This window comes from Cyrtonyx montezumae, unplaced genomic scaffold, assembly GCF_038088225.1.
Source record: "Cyrtonyx montezumae isolate F1298 unplaced genomic scaffold, pur_monq_1.0 scaffold_3, whole genome shotgun sequence".
Taxonomy (NCBI): Eukaryota; Metazoa; Chordata; class Aves; order Galliformes; family Odontophoridae; genus Cyrtonyx; species Cyrtonyx montezumae.
In genome coordinates, this window is record NW_027072034.1 from 68,894,778 (window position 1) to 68,918,808 (window position 24,031).

A 24,031-nucleotide genomic window follows, 5' to 3' on the forward strand; every position below is an offset into this window, starting at 1 on the left:
CCCAGGTGATAGGGCAAGAGGGAATGGCCTGAAGTTGCACCAGCGGAGGTTCAAGCTGGGTATTAGGAAAAATTTATTCTCTGAAAGAATGGTGAGACTTTGGAACAAACTGCCCAGGGAGGTAGTTCAGTCACCGTCCATGGGGGTGTTCAAGACATGTATAGATGTGGCACTGAGGACATGGTTTAGTGAGCATGGTGGGAATGAGCTGGTGGTTTGACTAGATAATCTTAGTGGTCTTCTCCAACCTTAATGATTCTAGGATTCTGTGATAATCTATGAAGACTGCTGCTATCAGTCTACAGTTATTTCTTTCCGTTGTCAGAAAGAGAAGTCCTGAAGACAATCTGCAAACAAACAAGCTAACCTCAGGTTGCAAATCAGGCTAAGCTAGATCAATGTTCCAATAACTTTTTTTTCAACAAATCTCAACAAGTCACAGCCACCTACTCAATAATTGAAAATCTGTCATTAGTGTATTAAAATATACCAGTCTCATTTTTATTGCCATTTATTACAGTGGTTCAGTGACTGAAGAAGAACCAGTGAAACCTAAAACTGATATTTGCACAGGACAGATCTTCAGTTAGCATAAACTTACGTAACACTTCTTATGACACAATGGACCAGTTACTGGCTGTTTATGAATCAGTTCACTGAGTTTAAAAGATCAAAGATTTTCTACATATTTCTGTTATTTTTGGCGTATGGATTGATATTTCTAGGTATGCAAGCAAGCCTAGCACTCATGAATAGCAGATAAGTTTGTTCTACTATTTCTGTCAGCATACGAATTTGATGTAAGTAATCTTTTGTACAAAGCTCTAATGGAAAAAATCCATGTATCATTTAGCATGCTTCATTCACAGAAGTAGTCCATTTACAATATTAAGATATCCTTTTAAGGAATTACCCAATTTAAAAAATGGAATGAAGGAAAAACAAATCTCTGGCACTTCAATTTAATACTAAAAGAAAATGTTACGTTAACTGCTGATCCTCCGAGAAATCCAAAACTAGCAGGAGGAAAATATTACCACTCAATAATAGTATTGGCAACTTCCCACTGAAACAATGTACGCATCAAACAGTCACTAACTTATTAGATCATCAGGTAAAAGCCAGAGTCATTTGAATAGAGTGCTGTTCTCCTTAAAGCTGAGATATTTCCTTGACATAAATAAAGCAGACACAAATAATTTCACAAAATAGGATTTATTAAGAATAACAGTATTTAAGAAGCAATCTGGTAAAACTTCTTACATTCAGATTTACTTTGAAGTTAACTTTTTCATTATGCTCAAGAGATTTTATGAATTCTAAGCTACTTTTCTATTTTTACAAACCCAGAATCCAGAAATCCAAATATATGAAATTCAAATATTTCTTAGTGTAAAGGGAGGAATGAAGATGGAAAGTAAAAAGGCATCTCAAAATGGTCCTGGAAATACTTTCCACTTCATAAAAGTACAAATAATAGCAATATATATATATATTTTCTCTTATGTTCTTTGAGTGAAAATGTTTACTTATGAATAGAAATGAGAGCACAGTTGTGTCACACTGTAACTAATATGATGGCTTGAATGAAGGAAATAACAACAGCTGAAAGCTGTACAGATGAGTATCTTTTGATTTGATCATAACGTGAGACAACATAAAGATGCACTGACCACACACAGTGGTTTAGTGAACTGGTTTATACATAACATTTACACACAAAGAGATGGTAATGCTGTTTTAATAGTGGTTTTCATCTTCATCTTCATTGACAAGACTGGTCCGTGAATCTGTACTTCACAACAAAATTTACACTAGCGCAATCACATTGTAGGTTGCTTTGGCCTTCATTAGGATTCCATCCTGAGCAATTTTCTGTGATTTTCCAGTGGACTGCAAACACTTCACTTATTACACTTTCTTTCTACCCTACAACTGAAGAGATGTGAAATCACAGGTGACACTGCGATGGCAAACGGTTAAGGTTGCAAAAGCAGCTTCCATTTGGGCCTTACTCCTTTTCTCTCCTTACAAGTAATTTAATTTCCTGTCATGGTTTTATGATTTTTGGTACTGGTATTCCACATCATAACATCATGTAGTGCATTTAGAGTTAAAGAGTTAATGCTCCAGCTCCGTGGATCATCGATAGTTCCAGGTATACCTGTCTCAGAAGAGAAGAACAACTCCATTCCCCAGAGGACTTTGTGATGTTTTGCGTTCTTACGTGTTTACGCTCAGAGGGAAAGATAAAAACTGTCTGCGGTCACGGGACACTCTCTCTTTCCTTTGGGATCGACTCAGCAGTGGGTGCTCGCTGCCGTCCGCCTTCAGCGTTAGCGTAAGGCCTTCGGTTTATCGGACACTCTCTCTTGCTCATTTTATTTGATTTATTAGCTTTAATTCCAATTATATTGTATTATATTGTGTTATTTTGCTTTCTGATATCTTATTTAGTAAATTAGCTTTCCTCCTCAGATCGTTGCCGCTGTTTTGTTCCTAGGCCCATCTCCCTTTTCCCTTTTCCCTTTCCCCCTTCCCCTTTCCTGGGGCGTGGGTCCGTGGGTCCCCCGCACCAATCGTCACGGAACCGGGCCGAACCTGCCCGTAAACCGTTGACATTTCCACCCATCCTCCAAAAACTACTACTAGTACTACCTGCCTATCTTCTGAATTTACTACATACGCGCCTTCCACCTTGTTTACCAACTTAGTATCATGTACATTATTCAACAATTGTTTCTGCATCCTTGTATAGCTACAGTTTTGCCACTGTTAAGCATCACATTCTCCTTCCTGACAAAGCTCTCAGGTCAGTTTCATGTCCTTTCTCTCATGCCTCCTCCTGCAAATGTATTTCCCCTCTCTTCTTCCTCCTCCCTTTTCTTCTTGCTTCTTATGACTGGGAGGTGAAGATAACCTCTACTCTGACCTAAGGAAGATAATCCTTGAAGATATTCTCCAAGAAGAGAAATGTATTACAAGAAACAAAGCAGTACCTCAATGAGGAGAAAAGTGTCATTCTCCCTCAGACTTTATTTTTTTTCCCCTAACATTCTTTTAATGTTTCTGCTGAATATATGTATTTTTAGAAAAAAAATCATACTGGAAAAATTATAAGAACTTGACTAATCAGGGATTGCCAAATAATAATAAGTGAAGAGGCATAAAATTTCCCTTAATTAAAAAAAAATCAAAAACATTGTGTACGTTACCTGCTATAAGCTGTTTTAGCTCCATAGACGGTTGCAAACAATGGCAGTTCATGACAGCTACAGAACTACTGCTGTATTTGGAATGAAATAAAATTGTTAGCCCACACATCTTTAGTCTAAGTCAAACAAAGGATTTATTTTCAACAGCATTCTTTCAAGCAGAGCCAAGGAATATAGATATTTTAGCTGCGAGCAATTAATGTTTTATGTATTGTTTTCTTCTCAGAACAGCTTACTGTGTTGCTGTTATGTGGCTCTCATCTACTGTTGCTTTTTAGTTTATATTTGAGAATATATTTTCTTACAAAAGAAAAAATATGTTATTTTGAAAACAAATTCTATTTGTCTTTTGTCCCTCTCACACTGGTTAACTCCCTGGAAGCAATATGACATGAGGCACATAAACTGTAACATTACAGCATTTGAAATTAACTACTTGGGTACAGAAAGAATGAGGAAATGTGTAATATCTGAGTTTTCAGTTCTCCAGACTTTCACTGTGTGTATCTGTGAGTACATATCTTTGCTGCTTTATGCCTTGTCTATTGCACAGGCAACTAAGCACTGTCACATTAAAATGATGGTGTACTCTCTGTTTTCTTTCACTTAAATGTTGAGGAAAGTGTTTCTGTCTCATCCTGTATGAAGAAACTACTGGGATATGTGGAAGAATGATGCATTGCTTGCAGAATAGTACTCACGTGGGGTAATTTACTTGACCTAACTACAATGGCTGTCTTGAAATGCTCAAGAGGAGGTGAGCTTTAGAAAACAGAAAGAAGGATTTGTACCAGGTTTCTTTCTGCACCTCTGGATCCGGTGTTATTTCACTGCTCAAATTCAGAGGGTCTGACTGAGAGATGGTTGTCAGCAATACCATTTAGATGGGAATGTTGTTTTAGTTAATTGTTGCTATTGTTTGGGTCAAGGAGTCAAAGGGACCACTCACTCAAAATAACCTGGGAAATTTTTGGTTTAATAACTCCATTCAAAATGCACTCCCATAGAAAAGGAATGGAATGGAATGGAATGGAATGGAATGGAATGGGAAGGGAAGGGAAGGGAAGGGAAGGGAAGGGAAGGGAAGGGAAAGGAAAGGAAAGGAAAGGAAAGGAAAGGAAAGGAAAGGAAAGGAAAGGAAAGGAAAGGAAAGGAAAGGAAAGGAAAGGAAAGGAAAGGAAAGGAAAGGAAAGGAAAGGAAAGGAAAGGAAAGAAAGGAAAAGGAAAAAGGAAAAAGGAAAAAGGAAAAAGGAAAAAGGAAAAAAGGAAAAAGGAAAAAGGAAAAAGGAAAAAAGGAAAAAGGAAAAAAGGAAAAAGGAAAAAGGAAAAAGGAAAAAAGGAAAAAGGAAAAAGGAAAAAGGAAAAAGGAAAAAGGAAAAAGGAAAAAGGAAAAAGGAAAAAGGAAAAAGGAAAAAAGGAAAAAGGAAAAAGGAAAAAGGAAAAAGGAAAAAAGGAAAAAGGAAAAAGGAAAAAGGAAAAAGGAAAAAAAAGGAAAAAAAAAGGAAAAAGGAAAGGAAAGGAAAAGGAAAAAGAAAAGGAAAAGGAAAAGGAAAAGGAAAAGGAAAAGGAAAAGGAAAAGGAAAAGGAAAAGGAAAAGGAAAAGGAAAAGGAAAAGGAAAAGGAAAAGGAAAAGGAAAAGGAAAAGGAAAAGGAAAAGGAAAAGGAAAAAGAAAAAGAAAAGAAAAGAAAAGAAAAGAAAAGAAAAGAAAAGAAAAGAAAAGAAAAGAAAAGAAAAGAAAAGAAAAGAAAAGAAAAGAAAAGAAAAGAAAAGGAAAAGAAAAGAAAAGAAAAGAAAAGAAAAGAAAAGAAAAGAAAAGAAAAGAAAAGAAAAGAAAAGAAAAGAAAAGAAAAGAAAAGAAAAGAAAAAAGGAAAGAAAAGAAAAAGGTATTTGATTGCACGTTAAGTACATCAAGATGCATAGAACTCAGAATTTTAAGTAAAAAATCTGCTTTCTCAGAAAAAAATAAAAAATTATCATTTAACTTCCTTCAGTGCTCTCTACACGAAGTTAAGGGTTTGGACTTGAAGTGCTGTTGACTGACAAAAAACTTTGTAATATTATCAGTTTTCTCACTGTTTCAAACAGCTTTTTTGCTGTTATTCAGACATCAACACTGTCTCCTGTATTTTCTAGGCTAATGAAGGGTGGAAAGGTCAGAACTTAAAAGTACCTCTTCTTAATAGACAAGATATAATTTTCTGCTTGTTTTCACTCCTTATTGTGTACAGTTGTCTTTCTCACAAACTCAGTTACACTGTACCAACACTCTCTATTTGTTTCAGTGTTTACAGTGCTGTCTGGTGCTTTTATTTAAAATGTGGTAGAAGGTCTCAGTCTCGCAGCACCTTCTGTCAGTGTTCAGGGGTGGCAAGGATGCCCAGCATCCAGTAGAGCTACATATCAAAAAACCTCTCTGGCATGCTGTGGTGTGGGCCTCCAGCAAGGAGATCAATAGACACCAACATTGCAGGCTTTTTGCCTTGGGGGAGAAAAAAAAATCACATAAGCAGAATCAATGGCATTGTAATATGGATGACATTTTATGTGACTGGGGACAGGGAGAAGTACAGTTATATTTATGAGAGTACATAGCCAACTGGATTTTGTTTATTCTTTACACGATGCAACATCGTTCCCATTTATATTGCGCAAAGCTGTAATTTTCACAAAAATTTCTTTTTTTTTTTCTTTTTAGATAATACAAGGAAAATTTATCATCCTTACCAAACGCTGGCATAGAAAAATCCTTATAAATTTATGACATATAAAACATGGATGTAAATATCTATTTTGGAAACATCACACATTCACAGTACTCTGTCTTGTTTCCCAGCTGCAACATAAAGTCAGACCGATGACTCTATATCAAAATTGCATTATTCTGACACTTCATCTCTTTGTTATATCATCTTTTCACAGTATCTGTGCTACAAAACTCTGTTTCTTGGCCCACTGATAGCATCACAGGACACATGTCAACTTTATAGGTAACAAGACTGATATATATATAGAAAAAATCTTACAAATTGCATTTGTAGAGAGGAAAACTGTGTTAAACACAGCAGCCATTTAAAGAAAACCAATTTGTTTTGCAATTTTTTTAGCTGATGTGTTATATTTTGTATTGTCAAAATGCACCGTCGGACATATTTATTATGATGTAGTATATGATATACAATGTATGCTAACATAGAGCTCTGATAGTGCAACCTTCTCACATGGAAGGAAAATATCTTGGCTGTATCCTCAGGTGCTGAAATATCCCTTTAACTACTGTCTTATGTTTCACACAGACACCACAAACTTCCTATAATGTTTTGCACCTTATCTGTTGCCTGTAATTCTGACAACTGCTTTCCTCCTCCAAATGCCTTCTACAATTTTGGATCCCAACATCGTTCCTTATTGCATATAACAGTGTGAGTGCTTCAGTCTCTCTGAGTAGCATACTGCTCTCATTCTGTTTTTATAGAAAAGTGAGACAAAGGGTATTACTCTATTTAGTGAATTTTAGTAAACAAACAAACAAAAAAAAAACCCAATAGTATGAAACAATTCTTTTGAGACTTGCTCATTTGAAAGTGTTTTCACCCTCAAAGAATATATTCCCATTTTAGCCTTTATCATAAATATATAATCTGGATCAAAAATTGCAATTTGTCTTCATTACTTGTATGTTAAATGACTTAGCTGGGTCTACAAAGATGACTGCAAGTTCAAGTTAGCACAAAAAAACAATCTTCATTTTCAGAAGATTTCAATTAGTCAAACTGTTTCATGTACTCTGATGGTAGTTACAGCTGGATAATGTTTCCACAGAAAAAAAGCATGTTTTTAAAGAAACACCCTGGATGAAAAAAAATAAGAAAAAAAGACAACTCTTGACTATTTCATCAGCCCATCCCAGGTGAAAAAACACAGCTCTGTCCTCTTATGTTTCAACAAAACCTCATAGACTTGCATCTTGAAACACTTTGTTATTCTTTTCAGAAGAAGCCATATCTTTTGATTCCATATTCAGTTTGACACCTGTCCTTTCATCCATTATTCCCCTAGGCTTGCCTGCTGAACCTCCACAGAAAGATAAAGAGCTTCCCATTCTAGTAATGGCTGGCATAGTGTTAGACGTAATCCTCTGCAACTATTAAACAGTATTACATTGGATTTGGGGTGTCTAGTAAATCAATCTGTTCCATTTTATTGTTTCTATGACCTAAGGTATTTATTGTTTCTATTTTTGTTTCTTCAGTAACATTACTTTGCATGAGTGTGTATGTACTTTTTAAATTCCTCTGATATTGTACTTCTGGAAATCCTAGGCTGATGTCAATCAGGAAAATTCTCATTTAAACTTAGTTACTAAGTACTTTCAGAAGCCAAGGATCTGGCTTTTGATGTGAGGCTGTTGCTGGTCTGAAGTCTTAATAAGAGGTTGTGCTAACATGCAAAAGTATGGAATGTTAATTTTTAAACGATGAAAAACCATAAAGGCTATTGAAAATGGAAATAGTATTCACACTCAAAGTCAGCTTGTACTCTGAGTTATTAATGAAATCCCAAATCTGAAGAGCCTTCTGATATAATTACCATTTATGGTTTTTTTTTTTGTACAGCTGTTATATTCTGTGGAGGGGGATCTGTTCATTTTAATATACAGGCACAACAAACTAACATGTTTAAGTAACAGACTACTGGGCTACAGTGTCATAGGGCCTTGTAAGTGATTGTCTACTCTTTTTCAACTAGTCTAACACTATGGACATTCAGATCATTAAAGTGAAATTCACACTAGCACTCCCGGCCTGCACAAGGCCTACGCATCACTTAAATCCAACTTAAATTCTCTGAATGTGGCTTTACAGGGATTTATGAGATACATAGCCTTACGAACCTTCTGCTCAAAAGGTGAACACCACCATTACTTTATTTCACCTCCGCAAATCCTTGAAGCAAAATTACAGTAGCTTCGGTTGCTGCCTTTCTTTAACATAGGTTCAGCAAGGGTCAACAGGACTCTTATGCTATCTTTAAAAAAAATGTACTTGATCTTATCACTGGAGTTTGATGTGCAACAACACATCGACCATTTTAAAAATGGATAAAAATTAACACCTAAAAGAACCACTGGTATTTTAAAACAGTGAAACAGAATATGGAGGAAAACCCATTTGTGAGTATTTAGTTTACTGCCAAGTCCATCAGTTTCTGAAGAAAAAGTCTTTCAATTATTCTTTATTATGACTAATTAAAATATATGCTATTATGATATTGCACTGCTTAGTTAGACTTTCCAAGGGATCATCATTTGATCTTTGCTTCATGTTTGCAAAGTATGGAAACTGTCAAACTCATTATACTGCAATGTTCATATTTTACACTGTTCAAAGTTTGTTTGTTTAAACACATAATTCTCCTGGGATTCTACTTTAGTTATTTCATACAAGACAAAAACAATCTGATAGCCAATCATATCCTGTTTCACAGGGGTAAAATAGGCCCTTTTGAAACCTTCCTTACCTACTTAATTTGTTTCGTCTCAATCTAATCAAACCTTCTCTATGCAACTAAATAGCAATATTTAATACCCATTTGGATCATGTGAATTTAAGTTGATATGGCAAGCAGCTGTGTACTTCTTATCACTGAAATTGTCAACTGACATCTCCTATTATCAAATTACAAATAATAATTAAAAAAATCTGAAATAAGGAACCATTGAAAATTTTAAAGAAGTGTTCAATCACTTGAACTTGGGCTCAGATTATGACCTTTTATGCTGAGAAGCCATTACTCAGCTGATATAATTCTTTGGAGTCATGAGATCAACCTGTAAACGCATGTTTTATCAGTGAAATGAATTGGAATATTGGCGTTTTCTAAACTCATGTGGCTTAACATATGGTCTTGCATGTAGAATTCTCTACAGAATATTGAACATCTAATGGGAGAATAGTTTCCACTCTTCTTCAGAATTTAGTGTGTCTTAAGAAAACATGTTTCCCCTTAATCCTCAGTTTCTATATACACTTAATATCAACCCCCACACCCTTTTTTTTTTTTAATAAAATGACCTGTCCACCAAGAAAGAGAAAATTTCAAAGCTTTTTATTTGAAACTACAGTATGTATCAATATAGACATTAAAAAGCTGATTTATTTCCTTATTCTTTAAATCACTGCTACTAGGGCTCCTGACCATATCAAGAGGGATTCTGACAGCTTACTGTTAGTTCAGAGAAGGAAGAAAAAAATGTATCAGCAGTGAATGATTGTATTTAAGATTGACAATGATGAAATAGTAGAGGCTGTGCTACAATTTCTGCTCCTTCATTTGTCTTTGTTGATAAAATGAGCACTGTCAGAGGCTCGAGCTCACAGCAAATTTAACGTGACTCTGTTTATCCCTTCACAGAATAAGGTTTGCACATGATCCGATGATGAATGCAAAAAAAGTTGGACATCCTTTCCAAGAAAGAAAAGCATGCGGTTTTCCTAGTTTCTTTTTCCCTGAAGTAATAAAAATGAAGAAAACGAATCTAATTTTTCAAGAACATATTTAATTAAATAGCATGACATCCAAAAGAATGAGGTTTGCTCTGAAAGTAATGCCTCCTATTTTACGCTGTTGGCCCATGACACAAGAGGTAGATGTTGGTGGTATGGCAGTAGAGGCTGGACCTTCTCACCAATATCCCATTACTTTTTGTTGGAGTGTGCCAGCAGAGGGGCAGCCTGAGATAATGGCATCTGACATGGAAGTGCGTATGAAGAAAAGGTGCGGCACTGAATTCCTTCTTGAAGAAGAAATGGCACTCATTGTAATTCACTGACACTTGTTGAACAATTCTGAAGACCGAACAGTGGATATGAGCACAGCGAGTCAGTGGGTGATACATTTCAGCAGTGGCAATTGCAACAGTGGGTCATCTCTGATAGCTCAGACTTTAGCAAGTGTGGTATGCAGGCACCTGTTCATCCCAGGAGACAAAGCATAGCTCATGGTGGTGACTGCAGCACACATGGCCATACCTTCACAGTCATCATGGGTCTCGGCTCTGAGTTACTTCATGTTTACATTGATACTTATCTGTTAATTCTCAGGGTGCTGAAATGTATCAGCGATGAAATTCTGCAATATTCCTCAATACCTAACACCTGTTTCAATTCCCATTTACCATGTACTTTGCAAAAACCACTGAGCTTTATTTTATAATTACAGTAGCAATAATCTTGTGATTTATGCAGGCAGAAGATGACAAAGGATTAAAATATATAGATACATAACTGAATATATATATTATAAAATTTATATAGATAAAAATTAAGCAGCTTTCTTAGAGAAAGCAAGAACTTTACACGTCAGCTAACAGTTTACTTCCTAAAATGACATGTGAAGGGTCTTCAGTACTTCCCCAAAAATCTAAATGGTGATGATGATACGGCTGCATCATCGGACTGCGCCCCAGCGGGACTCGCCCGCCCGCAGCACCGCCCAGCTCTGCTCTGTTCAGGGCAGCAGCGCCCCCTGCCGGCAGGCGGCCGTGCAGACGGCTCAGCGCTGGGAATGAGAGGAGAGCAGCCACAGGTGTTCGTTCGTTACGGTGTTAAAGCTCCTCGGATAAAGTTTGTATCAGTGTAATTATTTTATTTAAAATGCTAGCCTTCAGGTCCTTTTTTTTTTTTTTTTCTCCTTTATATTTAAGGATTCTATCCTTCTCTTACCTATTTTAATCTGTGTTACCTGAGAATTCACTTGAATCACAGAATCGCACAATGCTTTGGGTTGGAAAGGGCTTTAAAGCCCACCCAGCTCCAACACCCTGCTGTGGGAGCCACCCATGAGATCAGGCTGCCCGGGCTCCATCCAACCCAACCTTGAGCACCATCCAGCTTCTCTGGGCAGCTGTGCTAGTGCCTCATCACTTTCCTAACATCTAACCTAAATTTTCCCTCTTCTAGTTTCAAAACATTCTTTCTTCTCCTATCAATATCTGTCTCTTGTAAGAAGTTAATCTTTTCTTTATAAGCTCCCTTTAAGTGTTGAAAGGCTACAATGAGGTCTCCACAGATCCTTCTCCACAATGAACAGCCACTGCTGCCTCAGCCTTTTATTCAGGAGAGATGCTCCAATCCTTTTTAAGGTTTGTGGTCCTCCTCCACCAAACAGTCCACCCTTCAAATCCACGTATTTCCCAATTAGTGATAAGGATGTAATGCAGGACCATGACAAAGACCTTGAAGGAGTCCAGAAAGATTACATCAGTTGCTCCTTCTTTGTTCAACATCACTTCTAGAAGGCCAGCCCATCAGTTAGGCACAATCTACCCTTGATAAAGTTGTGTTGGCAGTCATGGATCACCTACCTCCATGTGCCTTTACATCTTCCAGGAGGATCTGACCTGTGATCTTCCCAGGCACAGAGGTGAGACTCACTGATGGTTCTCAGGTGTTCTTTTCTCCCTTTGTTAAAAATGGGAGTGATGTTTCCATTTCTCCAATCACCTGGGACTTCACCCAACAACCGTGAATATTTGAATATGAGGGAGCCTGTGATGCATGCCATCAGTGATGATGTGATGCATACATCCCTTAAATCCTTTCATGGTCATTAAAACACTGAACAATAAACTGATATGACAAAAAAAAATGTTCCATAGCACTACAAATTGTGCTTATCAGAGATTTAACACTGGACTGTAGCTCAGGGGAGAAAGATGGCTAGTTCTCAAGAGTTTCAAGGCCTTTGTGTGGGCCTTGAAACTCAATCTCAGAGCAAACAAGGAGAGCTTTCCCCATCGGTTCCTGCAATCTCACTTCATATTGTTCTTGGGATTAGGGGCAGCAGCAGCCCCCAAGTGCAGTACTTCCAGAAATCTCCACAGGGCCATGCAGGACAGGGCGTTGTACTTGAGCCACTCTCCTGCTTCATCACACTCCATTGCCACAACTGCAGGTCCCCAGTGTAAAGGAACAGGTAAAGTACTTCTTTTCAGCTTTTGTCTACACTGGAAATAACTATGTATGCCCCTTGCTTTAGTGTAAAAAAAGACCCTTCTGTATTTGTAAAACTTAATGGAAATAGCTCCATTAGCAACAGGTATTGCCTTACCTATATGTTGATATTGTTTAAAGACAGTGCACACTCGACATTCAACATTCAACATTTTACTTCCATCATAATCAAAGGGATATTTTCAGAATGAATTGTCTGGGTTGTTTTTTTGGTTTTTTTTTGGTACTGCAGTCAACTTTTATGAATAGCAAAGTGCTTGAATTTGAAAAGCAAACACAAGATACAATCTGTGTTCAACAACATCCTTAAAGCAAATACAAACAAGCAGAACAAACAGCTCCAGGCAAACTAACAGAGTAAAGAACAGAAAGCAAAGAGAACAGGGGAAGAGGAGTGGGACACTGTGCTGTACTTTCTTTGGACTTAGAGGTCTTAAGGGGTTTCAGCAACTCCCAGCTCCATCTGTATACGGGAAATGATTTTTTGCAATTGGCATGAGAATTAAAATTCTACTGTGGGACTGGAAGACATGAAGTTCATAGGGCTTTGTAACTCCTTAATTAATTTCTCTCTTGTCAAATAACACAGCACCAAGATATTTTAGTGCAATAAGTAATCTCAGACAATTTCTCTATCAGTCTTTAGGATTTGATTCTGCAATGTAGTTCATTGATACCAGCTCCTGTCTTACTGATTTCACTATAGTTCTGTGGGTGCAAGAATCAGCTCTCATTAACTACTTAGCACAGCCAGGGTTTTCTTCTGTCCTGACTTTGCTGGTGGAGGTTTAATATTGTACAATATAATATAGCTCTTTCCATGGGTATGTTAGGTTTTGTCTTTTGTTCATATGTGCTTCTCAGCTAGGGTATCTGCTATTTAGATCTTTGTCCTGAGGCACTTAACCATCAATCAATACTTCATTATGCTTATTATTCTGTTTTTGTTTCATCTGAGATTATAGTCCTTATCAGAAAGTAGGCTGCCTTGCAAACTGCTACAGTCTTAAAGCACAATTGTGAGTTAAACTGGGTAATTAATGCTTTTCTGCTTCTTTTGGAACACACAGTGAAATACATTATCTCAGTTTCTATGAAACTTCGATGTAGAATAATTAACGCTCATTTATTTATTTATTTATTTATTACATCCAGAAAGCTCTCCTGAAGGAATTATAAGTATTTTAACATAAGTGACTATGCTAGCTTGTAATTTTGAGTGTATTTGTGTTTGTTTGTGTACCACTGCTGTTCAGAAAGCTGTGTTGCATAGTTTCAGAGGACAATCAACATCTTTTGATACACATGCAAAGCTATACCAAAAGGTCTCATTCTCATTACTTTCTGGCTCACATATTTTCCTTTCTGATCTAATGATTTTCAGAACTCATTGGGCTTACAGGGTCAATAGACAGTGTAAGAGTACATTAGGTGCAGAAGAAAAGAGAGCTCTGAAAAGCAGTCACAATGAGAAGCAAGAACCAAGAAAAACCATGATCCAGCAAACCTTAGGAGTGTTATGAAGTACAGATGTTGCCTTAGAAAACAAAGCATCTGATACAGGGAGAATATTCTCAGTTCTGCACTGGCAATTTGGACCTTATTTTTTTGTCCCTTTTAGGGCTTTGGAAAAAGATAGCTATTACCCATCAAATTTCATAAGATTTGTGTGTGCAGAAATGAACTATAACCACTACTGAATCTCCTTATTTCCCTGGACTTGGCAGTCTGGCTTTACAGCCAATTTATATGGTAGTGGCACCTGGAATTTTTCCTTATAGCTGCAAATTTTCTTGATTCTTTCCTATAACTTGGCTCTGTTCTTTACAACTAGATTTATGAATTACATCCCTAGCTGTGGTGCCTTATCTCTCTGCCAGGAGCACATCATACTGCTTTCTCATTCCTTCCACTGAGTCTGGGAAATGCTGCCTATGTATTCAGAGAAGTCCAAAATGAAGACATACTTCATGTCCTGCTTGTGGGCTTGCCATTAGCACATCTGCATGTGTATATTATTCTGCTCTGTGTCAGGAGGCAGTGGGTGTATAAAAACAACATAGAAGAGATTTTCAGCTTAACACGTCCAATAGATGAAAAATAAAATAAAATATAAAATATAAAAATAAAGGGCAAATTCAACATCTATATCTTCTTTCTTTGATGATTTGTTATGATTCAAGTGAGATCTTTCGTTTTGTGATTACTGCTTTCCCATACACTGCCAAAATGACAGTCAAGGATGGATGAATCCAAATGAGACCTATTTTTCACATTCTTTTACTGCAACAAGGCCAGATTTCTTAACATTAAGAATTAAAAACGAGGAAAAAGAAACAGACTTTGTCATTTTTGAAAAATAATGAAAATATAATTCTGAGACAGTCCATCCATTCTAAGGATCCATGTCTATGTACTGGATTAATTCTCAAGTAGAATGAAGAGAACCAGTGTGCTCTCATCTGAAACACAAGTTTAATATTCAGTTTTTGAAAATATTCATCCATTATTCATAGTTTCACTCATGATATCTGTATTTTAAAGTTCCAGATAGCTCTGGAGCTTGAGCACTGAAATAACATTCAATTAAGTTTTTTCCTCTCTAACTTTCAGGCCAGCTGGATGTGAGATGAACTTGAACAAATTTGTATAAAATATGTTACATCCCAGGAGGTTTACATAGATTGGATAAGCTTCAGGTAAACTTTTGAACCAAATTTTATATCTTCCAAGGATTACCTGCAAGGCATTATTGATGATTCCTATGACATTATTATTAATGCATTGCATTATATACAGTTAAATTCTTTTGTGATTTTATAATGGAAGTTAATACAATTGATTTTATTTCGAGGGCCTGTTGTTTTTAACATGAAAATACATAGTAAATAGCATCATTTATCATCATTTAAAGCTGACATTTGTTAATAACTGCAATAACTGTTAATAACAATGGTATTTCAGACAGTATAACTGGACTTCTCCCACATTTGGAAAATATACAATCTCACAAAATTTGACATTAAATACTCGGATTCTCCCAAAGATTTAATAATAGATTACTACTTACTGCCCTTATATTTGAAGATTGCTGTGAAGAAAATGATTTGAACAAGTGATGTCTGGTACTTACATTAAGAGTAGCTATTGCATTTTAAGCATTGTGCCTACCAACAGAGACCCGGAGCCTGTGGAATGCAAGTGTATGTAAAATACTGCAGTCATTTTGTAGTAACTGCTGTGTATTTACTGCATCATTTTTGTAACTTGAACAAGAGCAGTTGTTTTATCTGACAGTATCTCCTGTTACTTTGCCTCATACAAAGAAACAATGCTTCTGACTATGGGGTTATGACCAAGGGGTGTTTCTCACATGGGCTGTATTGTGTTGATATGTCTCAAGAAGTAAGACAGACTGGAAGAAGAATCAGTAACAGCCTTATTTTGAGGGAAACTTCTGCTAAGAATATAGGGTGATTTCTCTTGTGATAGGAATCGCAAGAGAAACTGTGTACTATATCAGACAAGTCTGGATATTGATTTTGTAAAACATCTAAAAATCTCTATGTTGGCACAGTTCTTACCCATATTGCTTACTTGTTAGTTCAACAGTTCACTGTGTTTTCACTTCATAACTTGATAATAAGGTAGCTTTGACTATGAGTTATCTTAGTTCCTGTTGCTACTGTTGAAAAGATTGGGACCTGAGAGCTAAATGTATGTCAGGTAGATGAGAAAAGGATGCAACAGTTCAGTTTAGCTCCCAAAGCATAACAGGACTGCATTTATTCAGCATTTTTCCTTCTGACAGCTTGTGCAGTGAAAGACAAGCAGCAAGTTAATGTTGTCTACCCACAGCAGCAAATAATTTCAACTTTATATCTAATTTAATAACAAGCCCTTTTGGAGAATCTTTTTCCTTCTTGCAGTGGGTACATTGAAATAGAATGAATATTTTTCTGTCTGCCAAATTAAACACAAGAAAAATTACTAGTTTGTACGGATATACTAAACATATTTTTAATCTGATACACCTGCACAAAGAATTAAAGGAAGGTGCTATTGTACAATAAAATAACTAGAGGGTAGCATTGTATAGTCTAGTAGAAGCAATCCTAGCTAGAATGCTTTGTATTTACTTTTGTAGCTGCTGAACTTCAAGAAAATTCGTTGCAAGTCAATGATTTCCAAGATTTCCATGACAACCTAATGAAAACAAACAAGAGATACAACAGAAAATTATGCTTGGATGTGTCGGAAGAATAGCACTAATTAAGCAGCAACGCATTCTTGGAAGAAAATGTTGAACTGTAGAAAGAATCAGCATTCATTTTGCATCTTACACAATACTATGTTGTAAAAGGGAAATTCAACAATCAAACAATCAGATGTATGTCTCTGACAAGCCATTTAAGTAAAGCTTATTGCAGTCTCTGAAACATTAAATGGATTCTCTTTGGGAATCTCCTAGACTCCCAGATGTACTTACCTCCAGATGCAATATTCAGCTGGTGTCTCCTGGGGAGAATGTGATTGGAGTAAAAAGGTTTGATCTTAGCCCAATTCTTTTTATTTTTACCATCTGATCTCTTCCTTTCTTAATCTTGCTGAGGTTAGCTGATCCATCAGGAATGAGAGAAAGAATTGCAATAAACCAGACTTCATTCTGTGAATCAAATCTGTTTTGCCTAGGTATTTAAGCTGTTATTTCGCTGATGTATTACAGGAGAACTAGAGGCATACCAGAATAGGGAGATACCTTTTAATGCTTTTAATGCACTAAAAAGTGCAGCAAGAAATTATATTATTTCACCAGATAATTTGGATCCTAACTACTGTATCACTATAAGTAGTAGTATTCTTCATGAAATGATCCCTGAAAACAAATCATCATGTAAGAATTATTTAAATGCCTGCCTACCATGCAATATTTTTCAAGAATAACTCATTCTCCAATGGAAACAACATTTTCTTAATCTGTTCCTCTCCAGTATAGTGCATTATGATATCATCTGAAAGACATGTTGGATAACCAAACCATGTCAGCTCAACAATATACTTTATTATATATACTATATATTACTATATACTATATATTATACTATATACTATATACTTCATCAGTTTTGTGCTGCTTCTGAGTCTGTATTCTTAAAGATAAGATTTACTATTCTAGGCCTAGAGCAGAAAACCAAGAACATTTGAACTTGAACTAGTATAATGTATGTAAGTCACTCTGAAAATAATGTCTCCTATTTATTATCATGGAAACAACAACAGAATAAAGAGCACAATAAGACTACTTAATAGAGCACATTCTCAGGTACAAAATGCTATTTTTCATCATAGTCACTACCATGAACTATGCATTTTTGCCATCCAAAAACCTGCATGCCACACACATAAAAAACTTCAACAACAGAGGTGGCCCACTGTTGCTGTGGCCACTGCTGAAACGCACCACCCACTGCCTCACTGTTTGGTCTCTAGAAACATTCAGCAGGCATCAGTGACTGTCAGTAAAAGCTATTTTTCTGCATGGAGAAATTCAATTCTAAGTTTTTTCTTCATACACACTTCCATGTCAGATGTCATTTTATCAGATTGTCTGCTGCCACCAGTCACACAGCAACAAAATTTTATGTAACATTGGTGGGAGGGTTCAACCTCTACTGCCATACCACCAACATCCACCTCTGATATCAGAGGCCAACATAATAAAATAGGAGGCATAACTTTCCAAACAGCCCTTGTAATTTGCAGCTTCTCTTGACCACCTCAAGAATGCATAAAGTTATGACATCCAGACTGTGAAAGAATATTAAATTGATTTTCAAGCTTGCCTGGGCTTGAGTACTGTCTTAATGTCTGCCTACATAATTTTGGGCATACCTGTGGCACCATACTAATAAATGTATTAGTAAATGAAAGGGATAAAAAATAAAGTAAAATAAAATAAAATAAAAAAGCAGAAACTAAAAAACCCACCAAATTCATTAAATTAGATTTTTTATCAGATCATATCTTTTTATGATTTATCCATAAAGTCTTTCTGAGCCACTATAGCTACATTTATCCAAAGAAGTTGTCAAGTTTTACAAATCTATATTGAAGAAAGAGCATATTGGTAGTTCTTGTAGACAGTTTACTACTGTTATCCATCAGAGGATATGAACCAAAGCACATTTCAGTTACCTTTTCTAGTGATGGGACAAATGCTTCAGGCCAGGTTTGTGACTGGCAAATTTGCATGCACAAAATGTAGACAAAAATGCTAAAGCTTTAGTACTTAATGGTTCTGATAATACAATTGGGCTGCTGTTTTCTGAGGATGCTGATATTGGTTTGGCTCAACTTCACAAATACGTGACCCTGTATAAAACTTGTATTTTCGACAAAGCCATTAATCAAAACTTGCTATTTTGTTTTATTGCTATCTATCCTAAGTCACACCAAACAGAAGAGAATTACAACCACTGGACCAAATCATCAGTCACTTACAAAAATCACTAAGCAAATTTCTGTGCACTACACTAGGAACTAAAATCTGTCTATAAAATGAAAATAACAAAACAACTTCCTTTGAAGAATAAGCCATCTCAGAAGAATAACAAGTGTATATAAATCATTATTTGATTGTAGTTTCTGTAACACTAGAGGGGAAAAAAATAAGGATAAAAATTCTCTAAGTGTATTATTCACCATGTATTATTCACTCAGTTTCACTTAATCATCCAGCCCCTGTAGGTGCCCAAGGCAACCCTTCAAACCTCTGATTTATTTTTGGTCTCATTTAGAAGCTGTCATACAATTGCAATGTATTAGTTCCAAACAGCAACAATTTCAGAAATGCACAGAACAGAACTGATCGATTCAATTACTCTCTACTGGAAGAAGAAAATACCCTAAAATGTGTGAAATGTTTGAAACATAAAAGATTGAACATGCCAGAAATAAATTGAATTTAAATTGAATCCTATTTTAAATATTCGTACAGTTCTAGCCCTACAGTTCTTCGATTGCTTAGGTTTGAGAATTCTTTCAGTACAATACAATTATACTTTACCAAATGTTTTCTTTTCCTTCATTACTAAGGCTCTGCCTGAAATAATATTTTCAATTTTTTTCCTGAGATGCAATGTCAGTCTCCTATCTACATTATGTATTGTATAAAACTGTTTCTTCTCATTTCTAAAGTCTCCATGACCAAAACCTATCTTTTATGGTATGCTCAGCAGACGGAACTCATTTATGAAATGCAGAGTGGCACGGAGCACCAACAAGGCTCTGAGGTGCCAGACTGGTAGTTAGAGTTTTGCTCAAGGAAGAAGGGCAGCTTTTTTTCTTTACTTTGGGATTTTACCTTTGCAAAGTTTTATCTGAGTTCCAGCCTTTGTCTTTCCCACTGAGATTTCTGTACAAGCTGTAATCCTGTTTGCATTAGTTTCTGAAATCTCAGTCTTATACTCAACAGGCATGTAAAGATGATATGGATATGTGAGCTCAGATCTAGTCCCTTGGCTTCTGCTTTGATGCAGTGGCTCTGATACATCTGGGAGGCTATTAGCAAACTGCGTAAGTATCTCACAGATGGCTTGCACATGTAACCAGCTTCATTTGGAATGGGTCAGAAAATGCATTAGCACATTGAAATTCAGTAAAGAAGTATGGATTCCTTCTCTTCCCTCAGACTGCATTCAGTTTCCAGGAAGACACCTTAGCCATGAATTCTTATATCAGAAGGGAAGGGAGAGAGCAACCCTTTCATCTAGTACACTAGGTGTTTTAATCATTCTTTTCTGATGTATAATGTGCAGAATGTAGCTGCAGAGAGATGAAGCTTGCTTAAAATAAGTGTCTGTCCCCAGAAGAGAATGGAATGACCCTCATTAGTCTAAGGTGATAAAATCTTTACCTGAGGCAAAAGAGTCTGCCTTTAAACAGAGGGCTGAAAATTTTTATTTTATTTATTTATATTTATATTTTTATTTTTTATTTTTCTTTTTTATCAGGCTTTTATTTTAGGGAAAGAAGGAGGGAACAGAAAAGTAAATTCTGTTCATACTAAACTATGCTGGAGTTATCTTTTCAGTGTCCTAGTTCAGCAGTCAGCAGTGGGTTATTTGTCTAGGCCTATGGTTCCCTGACTGAGAATTGTGGAGACACTGTGAAATTAAATACATAATACGTAATTTCTGCAGCAAGAAATGTTGCTTTTGACTTCTTCTGTGGCCTGACCTCAACTATTTCACAAGAGCTAGTGGTATTTGATGAGAGAAAATCACACAAATAATGAAGAAAGATGTAAAATCTGACTAACTGTAAGCTGTGTAAATGCAACAGGGTAATAAAGAAGTAGGAACTGAGAAGAATAAACCAAAAAGCTATTCTTATCGGCAATGAATGAGACAAGTGTAAGGTCTCTAAGAAAGTATGTAAACCTGCATTTATAAAATATTGTGCAAGGGACTGTAAGTATTGGGAACTGCCTTCTGTGAATCGTCCTCATCTGTCTGTAGGAAATGAGAATCCACACTCCTATTGACAGAGGCTATAGGTGGAAAGGTGAAGGCAAAGCCCTGGTAATTCAGTCCAATCCCACTCTGCAGCTGAGGAGTCTGATTTTCCGGTGTACTTTCTTTTATTCCTTATACCAGTTTAAACTTGAGTAATTAATTTTTATACATAGCTTTCACTGAAGTTGATAACTACACACATTTTTCCCCATGAAAATTTAACACACATCAGCTTACTGTGATGCATTAAATAGATATATATTTTGTTTGTGTTCAGAAAAAGCTCACTTCAGAAGTGAATTTCATGCCACTTCAGACACAGAGAAAATCAACTGAATGAAGAAAGTCAAGCCTTGAAATTGATACCTATGAGATATGGTTAGCAAGCCACTTGTTGGCCCTTCTGAAGCTTGATGTACTGCAGCAAGTGAGGAGGCATGGAGCAAGCACATTTAAGAACATGGAAAAAAGTCCATAGAACATCAATTAGACATTCTGTCTGAACCATAACACATTTACATTAAATTAATTTTCAGAGAGTATCATGTGTGATACTGACAGTAGAATTTTGCCTGTATGATTTAATATTTGGGTGCCTCCAAAGCAACTTAGAAAATTTATACTATTTACTAATACTTTGGTAGTGTTATCTCACTCTTTATCTTTATTTTTGAAAAGTAAGCTTTAATAAGTCCACCATTTCTTCAGCTAAAGAGGATGCATGACACTGTGTTTCCAGATATGGAAATGTATCTGAAAAATATACTTGCTGTAACCATGTGATTTCAAGTCATTTCTGCTGATTCTAAGAAAGAAAATTTTTTTTTCATAAGCTGAAAAAGAGATTAAAAGAAAATTTGTCCTTCTGACCCCAGTATCTACAAATTACTGATCTTTTCAAGTTTCTGATTCAGATGAGAAATCTCCCCAAATGAATATGTTGCAGTAAATTTTTTCCAAAAAAAATAACATGAAGCCTGCTTCATTCATATTTGTTCTGTAATGTTGTGTACTATATGGACATTGACACTGTTTTATCTGCAAGATTCTTTTTTCAGCATTTGTGACAAACTATAGACTACACATCTGAATTTTTAAATAGAGGCTTTTCTCATTACGAAGCAAGTGAAAGTAGGATTCTGCAGTTGTAAACTAGCAGCAAACTTGCTCTTCAAGCATATTTCTAGTGGTTTTTAATGCAAACGTAAATTCAGAGAGATGGATGTTTCTATCATTTCAACACTACCACAGAATTAAAATATCAGCAATATCCATGAATTAAATGGGCCTCATCTCAACACTTTTTACAGTAATTGAGATAGCGTTTTATATATTTTGTTCACAAACAGCAATAAATATACTCACGAGTATTGATCTTTACTATTGCCAGGATTTATTATGCAGCACTTATTTTCTTGTCTTTGCAAAAAACAAAACAAAACGAACAAAAAAATATAAGCATAAATTCTTAAGAAGCAATTTCTGCAATACCACCAATATATCTAAGATGTTGGAATCCTGCATTTTTGCAAGGAATGTATTCAACATTCCATGGGCAAGTGGGCATCTGGGAACAAATTCATTGTTAAGGTATCATATTATTTACTAGATCCAAAGCAGCTCAATGATGCTATTAGTTACCACTACATGTACATATCTTTTAAGATTAGACCCCAGACCACCAGGATGTGGCCTACACTTACAAGAAAGTGAAGTAGCTAAGTATCTTTTAACTATCTTTTAAGTATTTAAGTATCTTTTACAGAGTTTCCTATCCAAAATGTCACATCAGCCCAAAATAAATAGGTTTAAGATGAATTTAGTTAAAGTGGTTCAAAACTCCTGTGTAGATGCACTTAAATTGTTTTAAAACTGAAATATCAACCTAGGTTAAATTGTTTTCTTGTAAGAATGTACAAACTCAATATACAGGCCATCTTTAACCTGTTATATCCATTAGGTAAATTAGTTTGAAAACCTAATAATTTCACAACAAATGCTGAGGCTTGTGCTTATCATGGTGAGCTCCATCATCCTCCTGTTTCCCAGCAGTTGTCCATCTCTCAGCATCTGTTTGCTGGACACAACTTTTACAACTTCTGCCTCCTTTGGAGCTTGTAACTTGAACCTTGTACAAAGTCTGGCACCACGGGAATGCTGTCAATGAGAGGGACTCATGATAAGCATGACATTAAAACAGCAAAATTCTGCATGCAGGTGTGGTCACACTTTAAAACTTCAGTTCTTAATGCTGGATTTCCTGCATAGAGGGTGTTACACCTTCTTCCTACACCATAAACAAACAAACAAACAAACAAACAAAAGAATGTTCCAAATTACTGGAAAGAAGACAATAACTTGCAATCTTCTTTAAATTGCTGGCTTTGAAGTGTAAATCCACATATGGTTAATTGAAGAGGATTAAAAACTGAAAAGAATCAATATGAAAACTTAAGCTTCTAATGGATTGAAACATGTGATCTACACACACACACACACACACATATAGATATATAAAGTATCATTGTTACCAATTGCTCCATATTCAGAAGGAATGAAATTGCAGGTAACAAACTGCATTGTAATTTCAAACAAAATATAATTTTTCAGTTAAGTGCAAGAAGGCATACTGTTCTTTTAGTTGATTCTCAAAGTCTCGTTCCTTGGCAAGTGCCAAAAGCCACTACATATAAAGAACTGCAAAAGGGCATCATAAGAGTTTGACAGTTCCACTAAAAAAAAAAAAAACATTATAAAATTGTGTTCTGTTTGGATGTTGTACATAGAAAATGGCACCAGTTTGGGAGGGGGAAAATAATTAAATTCTTATGATATGATCTAAATTTGATTTTGCTATGGAATAACTTACAATTCAATTGCTCTAATCTTTAAGGTAGACTGTGACTGTAAAAAAATTGCACTATATCTCATTAATTTCATATTTTTGGAAGCAAGAAGCCCTTTGAAGATATGCATCAGTAATTTTCAATACTGTACTAAGAAACTCGTCTTTGATAGCCACATAATGAGTGAAGGATACTGAATCCCTTTGCAAGATGTATTCCAGTAAAATATATAATTCACCAAGAGCTTCATACCATCAAATATTTCTTTCCTGCTCACATTTAAAAGCAGCCAGCAATTTAAAGAAACGTGGCAGGACAGAAAAAATATTAAATCGTAATGCTTTAAATAGAAGGTAGTAGGAAATATATTAGGAACATGGTAAATGGTGAGAAGAGGATGAAAGCAATGTTTCCCAGATAGGAATATCTGTAGTTCTTGTA